This window comes from Parus major, chromosome 2 (genome assembly GCF_001522545.3).
Source record: "Parus major isolate Abel chromosome 2, Parus_major1.1, whole genome shotgun sequence".
In the NCBI taxonomy this organism is placed as follows: domain Eukaryota; kingdom Metazoa; phylum Chordata; class Aves; order Passeriformes; family Paridae; genus Parus; species Parus major.
In genome coordinates, this window is record NC_031769.1 from 80,416,271 (window position 1) to 80,423,675 (window position 7,405).

The following is a 7,405-nucleotide window of genomic DNA, read 5'->3' on the forward strand; positions in this document are numbered from 1 at the left end:
GACAAGACCCAGAGCATTTCGCTCTCCCTCTTGCCCCGGATGCACGACAGACAATAAACCCGGGATTATTCCAGCAAGTTTGAGCCTCCTGTGTCTAGATACTTTGAGTCCGTGTTGTATCCACTCCAGGACCCCCTCCGCCGCCTGTGCCCTGAGACGAGCAGGCTCTCACCACGGGGGTGGGACAGAGGGGTCCCATCGAGTAGTGAGAAAGGTCAAATATTTGAGACATATTTTAACTGGAGGGTTACGGTGAATTGATCCAGAAAGAATACAAGGAATTCTACAAGTACCATTACCCCAAACAAAAAGGGAATTGCGTCAGTGTTTAGGGTTGGTGGGATACTGCCGAGCATAGATAGAAGACTTTTCTGTTGTGGCCAGACCTTTATATGGCTTTTTAACACAAGACAGTCGTAATGTTGTGGTATGGACACCAGAAGGAGAACAAAGTTTTAAAAAAAATTAAAAGACAAATTGGTTAATACTCTAGTCCTAGATCTTCCAGACACAGAAAAGGAATTTGAATTATATGTGGATGTTACACAGGGTCATGCAAAAGGAATTTTGGTTCAGGAGCATGGGGGAACACAGAGACCTGTTGCCTATTTTTCAAAACTGTTAGACCCGGTGGCCAGAGGCTGGCCGTATTGTCTGCAGGACTGCACAGCCACAGCTCTGATGGTGGCTGAGGCCCGAAAGCTGACAAGGGGAAGGTATCTGATTGTTGAAGTTTCACATCAGATTAAAGCTTTGTTAACCGAGAGAGCCTCTAAGTGGATGACCAGCTCTCAGTTATTGCAATATGAGTCTTGTTTATTGGAACAGGTAGATTTAGAATTTAAAAGCAAGGAAAGTTTTAACCCAGCCTCCTGTTTGAATGGCCTTGAAGAGGGGAGCCAAGGCAAATTCCATGACTGTATTCAAGTAATAGATCTACAAACTAGGGCAAGGAATGATTTGCGAGACATTCCATAGCCTGAGGAAGAAATTGATGAGTCTTCAAGGGTGATAGAAGGAAGACAATTTACAGGATACTCTGTCATGAACATAAAGCAATTAAAGGAATGTGGAAGATTACCACCCACCTGGTCAGCTCAGACAGCAGAGCTGTATGCGCTTGTGACAGCCTGCGAGTTATACTGAGACAAGACAGTAAATGTTTTTACTGATTCTAAATATGCATATAGGGTGATACATGCATTTGAAAAACTATGGGAAGAAAGAGGTTTATTAACCTGCAGAAGAAAGACATTGGCTCATGAGAACTTAATCTCCCGCCTATTGGAAGTGGTGAATTTGCCAAAAGAGATGATGTACAATGATGCACATTAGAAGGCACCAGGCAGGGTGCTCAAAAGAAGCAAGGAGAAGCAGGCTGGTTGATGAAGAAGCGAAAAGCTGCATTGTTGCCGGAAGTTTCTGAGATACTTCCCTTGCTCCCAGTGACTGCCCCCTTGCCAGAAAGGTTGTCTTTTCCACTGGAAAAACTTGAGATAGTTGTGGGGAGTGGGGCAAAAGAAAAGGAAGGTGGTTAGTTTGCAAGAGATGGTGAGCAGTGGAGCTGAGAGCTCTAACCTTGCAGTTGTTGAAGCAGCTTCATGGAGGAGGTGCCGAGGCTCCTGAGAGATGACAGAGACCTTCCTCAAGGCTTGTGCTGCTGTGGGTCTTTTTGCTCTGGCAAAGCTGAGCTTTTAGGGTTTGTTTGATTTGTGCTAAAACAAATAACAGAGTTACAAAGAAACTTGCCAGAGGGAGAAGGCTTTGGTCGGTACCCTCCCTTCCAGAGATACCAGGTAGATTTCACTAGAATGCCCCTGGTGGCAAGATTTAAATATCATTTAGCAATAGTATGTCAGTTATGAGTAGCCAGAAGTGTTCCCAGGTGTTTCCACAACTACAGGGTCAATTATTAAAGTATTTTTTTTAGAACAAGATCAGGCCGAGTTGAAAAGATGAATGAGGAAATAAAAGAAGCCTCTTCTAAAGCTGGTGATAGAAACTGATATGCCATGGATGCGGCTCTTGACACTAGCTTTAGCAAGAATAAGGGCCAGACCCAAGAGAGATATTCAACTATCTCCCTTCGAACTGATCCTTATCTTTGTAATTCTTGGCCTGGGGCAAGAGTAAAGTGATGTATATTGTTGTAGTTTAGGGCATAGTGGAGCGGAAGACACTGGGATGTAACGGGAAGCTACTAGACCCCCCTCTGTTAGGATAGCTAGGCCTTTTGTAATTAGCCAATAGCACCTAGGTGTGACGTATGCAGATGGGAGTAACACAGTGAACCTAGGCTATAAAATGTTAAGTTTCCTCTAAATAAATCGCCATATTTGCCATCCATCACATTGATGCTGTGGAATGTGGTCCGCGCGGCTGGGATAGCCGCCCGTGCTGGAGTTGATCGGGGTGCTTATCTTGCTTAAAACCCAACATCTGGTGCCGAAACCCGGGAGAAAAAGCGGGAAGAAACGTGAGAAGAAATTAAAAAGCAAGAATATCCTGAATTGGCTGGCAGCGGCCAAGAGAGCTGGACTGTTCTTGACGTGAGGATCCTGGGCCCAGAAGGAAAATGGAATCAAGGATAAAGGTCTTATAAATTATATAAGCAGTGTGAAATAGATTGCAAATCTAAGGATTTTATACTTGCTGTTACACAGCTTTTACAAATGGGTATTATAGAACAGCCAGTGGACATTCTTCACCCTGAGGTGTGGGAGAAATGTACCAGAGCTCTGGCTGATGAAACTGTAGATTTGGGTAATATGAAACATCTTAAGTCATGGGGTAAAGTTGTTAAGGCCTTGAAAAAAGCTAGACTGAAGCAAGAAGCCTGGACGGCAGTGAAAAGCTGTTTGGTGGTTACCCCAAAACTAGGAGTGAGTGCTATAACACAAACTTTAGAGTCTCCAAAAGAGAGCAGCTCGGCTGAGCACAAGGGGACACAGGAGGGCGATACGCCTCCTACTAAAACCCCAAACCCTGAGCTGCCCTCAGAGGGACAACAGAAAGCAAGAGATTTTTGGAAAAATTTAACAGAAGAAGCTAAAAATGTAGCAAAGATAGTAAGAGGGAAAACATCCCCTGAGAGGCTTGAAGATGGCGCAGACAAAAAAGTTGTAGAGCAGGAAAAATATGCCTCTAACAAAGAACAAAAGCTGGCCTTGGAGGGTGAGCATGGTTTGGGGGATGGGAGAGAAAAGGAATGTGTAAGGAACACTGGGGGATGGGTGCAGAATGATTGGAATGCAAAGTCAGCAGAAAGGGGTGGGGGTGGAGAGCAGAGCAAAGTCTGTAGTGAGGGGCAGAGGGAAGGGCGGAGCGAGAGGCGGGATGAAAGGCGGAGTGGAGGGTGGAATGAAAGGCGTGGAGAGGCAGGAGGGAGGGAACAGCCCGCCCACAGGGGCGGGAGGAGGGGCAGGAGCCCAACAAAAAGGCACGGCAAACAGGAAGCAGCCAGCCAGTCGAGTTCCGGCTCTGATCGAGATACAAGTGATGAAGAGCCAGAACCCGACTCCTCAGAAGAGGAAACAATAAAGATAGACAAGAGTACCCCCCCACACATTAAAAAATAACTGAGAGAGGACACCCCTCTTACAGACTGGGGACAGATAAGAGCAAAATGTGCCACCTCGGTTGCCCCAGATGCGTTAGTGTTCCCAGTCAGGGTGTCTGAGGGGGGGCAGAGGGTTTATTCACCAATAAATCCTAAAGAAGTTAAAACGCTTGTTAAAGCAGTTTCAGAAAAAGGGCTTAATTCAGCCATGGTTACCTCCCTTATTGATGGTCTTTTTGGGGGTGATGACCTGCTCCCTTTTGATATAAAACACACTTGGCAGAATGTTTTTTGATGGAGCAGGGATGATTGTTTTTAAACAAGAATGGGAAGACAATTGTGCCAGATACCTAGCCCAAGTAAATGGAGCAGATCATCCACTACACGGTTCCAGCTTGCCACGGCTAATGGGCACAGATCCAGTCATGGCTACACCTCAGGCACAAGCCCAGGGTATGCGAGACCATGAAGTTATGACAACCACTCGTGCGGCCAGAGAAGCTATTCGCTCGGCCTCTAGAGTTGTTGCTAAGCCATCACTGTGGGCTACCATAAAGCAAAAAGAGAGTGAGAGCTTTACACAATTTGTAGACCGCCTTCAGGCAGCTGTTGACTCCTCTTCCCTGCCCCCAGAGGCAAAAGGCCCAGTCATGGCAGACTGCTTACGACAGCAGTGCAATTCAACAACCAAAGAAATTCTCCGATCACTACTGGCAGGGGCAAATATTGCAGAGATGATTAAACATGTTGCTAGAGAGGAACAGGCAGTTCCAATTCAAACTGCAATCTGCGCAGCAGTTGCTAATGTGATGGCATGTTTCAAATGTGGTCAGGCAGGACATGTTGCTGTGAATTGCAGAAAGGGGGGGGGCCCAGCAGTGCCCACCTCACAGCAGAACCAGCTTAAGGGACCATGCTGGGCTTGTGGGAGAAAGGGGCACCTTGCCAGAGAATGCAAAACCAAGATTCAGGGAAACGGGAGGGAGAGAGGACAGCAGGGCCACATTCAGTTCTCTCCCACTTGGGATGCGAGGCAGCCCAGCTATGCCAATCCTGCAAGAACCGAGCTGCTCCCGAACCAATTACCCCCCCCGAGAGGCAACCACTTTCATAACTCAGCCAGTTACTCAGCCAACCCTGCCTTATCTGCCTCAGGGACAGCAGGAATCACATTTGGGGAACAGGACCCTTGGGTGGCCCTGGCAGTAAGGTGTGACAACCCGCCGGTTGTATGGGGGATCTGCACTCTTTATGACACCTCAGGTGATCAAAGTATCCCCTCTGGGTCCATCAGTGTTCCTTTTCTAATTGATACTGGGGCAGATGTCACAGTCATTCCGGAGACAAATTGGCCTCCTCTGTGGAAACTAGAGGATGCCTCCATGGTGGGTGGGGTCGGAGGGCTGTCACGGGCTCGGAGATGTGCACTGCTAATAGCCATTACACTCCACACAGAAAAAGGGCCAGAGAAAACTATTGCCCTCTTCCCATATGTCATGACAGGAATCCCAGCATTGCTGGGAAGAGATGCCCTAGCCTTGCTAAAAGCCAGGGTGACAAATTTACCCTAAGGGTCGCTGCTGTGCACCCACTGCCACCAGTCAAGCTTTCTTGGAAATCATCTGACCCAGTGTGGGTTGAGCAGTGGCCCCTGTGCAAACCTCGATTAGATGCCCTTCTTGAGTTAGTTAACCATGAATTACAACAAAGTCATATAGAGCCATCTACTAGCCTGTGGAATACTCCTGTTTTTGTAATCCCTAAGCGATCCAGAGAAGGGTTTCGCCTTCTTCACGATTTACGTGAAGTGAATAAGAAAATTCAACCCATGGGACCTGTTCAAACATTGTTACCTATGAACTCTATGGTGCCAGAAGGCCAACCCTGTGCTGTTCTTGATATCAAAGACTGTTTCTTTTCTATACCCTTACATGAAGAAGACAGGGAGCGGTTTGCTTTTTCAGTGGTGTTTCCAAACAGCCAGCGCCCTAACCTACGCTTCCAGTGGGAAGTGCTGCCTCAGGGGATGGTCAACTCATCTACAATCTGCCAAATCACAGTCGATCGAGCACTAGCACTGATCCATCATAGTAACTCAACTGCGACCATCATCCAGTACATGGACGACATCCTGACTGCTGCACCCTCGGGAGGTCAGGTAGACCAGTTAGTGTCAACAATCACAGAGACTCTAAAAGCAAATGGCTTTGAAATCTCGAGTGCAAAAATAAAAAAGGGGCCATGTGTAACCTTTTTGGGGGTGGGGATCACAGACTCTTACATATCCCCTCCCCAGATAAAGTTCCGTTGAGACATTAAAACGCTCCATGACGTGCAGCAGCTGGTGGGATCCCTGCAATGGCTCCGCAACATCGTCCTAATCCCACGTGAGAAGATGACCCTTCTGTATGATCTCCTGAGAGGGAAAAATCCATGGGAACACAAAGCCCTGACAGCAAAAGCAATGAACTCTCTTGACTTCATCAAACAGCAGGTATCTCTAAGCTCTCTCACCAGGTGGAAGCCCCAGGTACCACTCGATCTGTATGTGCACTTCACAAAGGGAGGGGGGGTAGGAGCACTGGCTCAAGGCCCCCCAGAAAAAGCTCACCCAATACAGTGGATAGTCCTGGGAAAACAGACACGTGCATTTTCCCCAGGAGCTGAATATATCAGCAGCCTCATTATGAAAGGCAGAAAACTTGCCCTGAAACATCTTGGCATTGAGCCAGCCAAAATATTCCTGCCTTTTCGCAAACAACTCTCTACACAGTCAACAGTGATGTCAGAATACCTGGCGACAGCCCTAGTCGGATTTGGCGGATTCAGTATTCTGCAAAGCCCCCTTGGACTCAGATACTAGCTGTTGTCGACATGGACCTACCACAAAAGGTCATGGACCGGCCCCAGCCAGGACCAACAGTCTTCACAGATGCATCCTCAACAACCTCCACTGCGGCTGCAGTGTGGCAATCAGAAGACGAGTGGCACTGTGTCAAAGCGACTGATCGCACACTCTCAGTCCAGCAACTGGAAGTAGCAGCTGTGGTACTGGCCTGCGGACTGTTCCAAACAGAGCATCTTAACATTGTAACTGATTCAATGTTTGTAGCCAAGCTTTGCCTGCCTATGTCAGGACCCAGCATATCTACATCTACAGCAGCTCTGATGCTAGAAGAAGCGTTCTCCTCTCGAAAAGGTACCATATCAGTCATCCATGTTAACAGCCACAACCCAATCAAAGGGTTCTTCCAAGTCGGCAACGACAAGGCAGATGCTGCCGCAAAAGGATTGTGGACCCTGCAAGAAGCTCGTCAGCTACACGAAACCCTGCACATTGGAGCCAAAGCACTAGCAAAGAGATGTGAAATCTCAGTTGCTGATGCAAAACACGTACTAGCTTCCTGCCCCTACTGCCAAAAGGCACCACTGTGGTCCTGTGGAATCAACCCCAGAGGCCTAAAAGCCTCAGAGATATGGCAAACAGACTTTACATTGTGCCAGCTGTTAAAACCCCGAGCATGGCTTGCAGTAACAGTAGATACGTACAGTGGAATGATTGTAGCCACACGGCACCTGAAAACCAACTCCAAAGCAACTATCCAGCATTGGCTAACAGCCATGGTTTGGCTCGGCATCCCCAAGCAAATCAAAACGGACAATGGTGCAAATTTTATCTCAAAACCGAGCCAGGAATTTGCCTCCAAATGGGGTATCACGCTAGTGCAAGGCATCCTGTACAATAGCACAGGACAAGCCATCGTTGAGCGAGCAAACCAAACCTTAAAAGCCAAGCTAGAAGTGTTAGCAAAGTCAGAAAGCTTTACCAATTCCATTCCCCAGGCA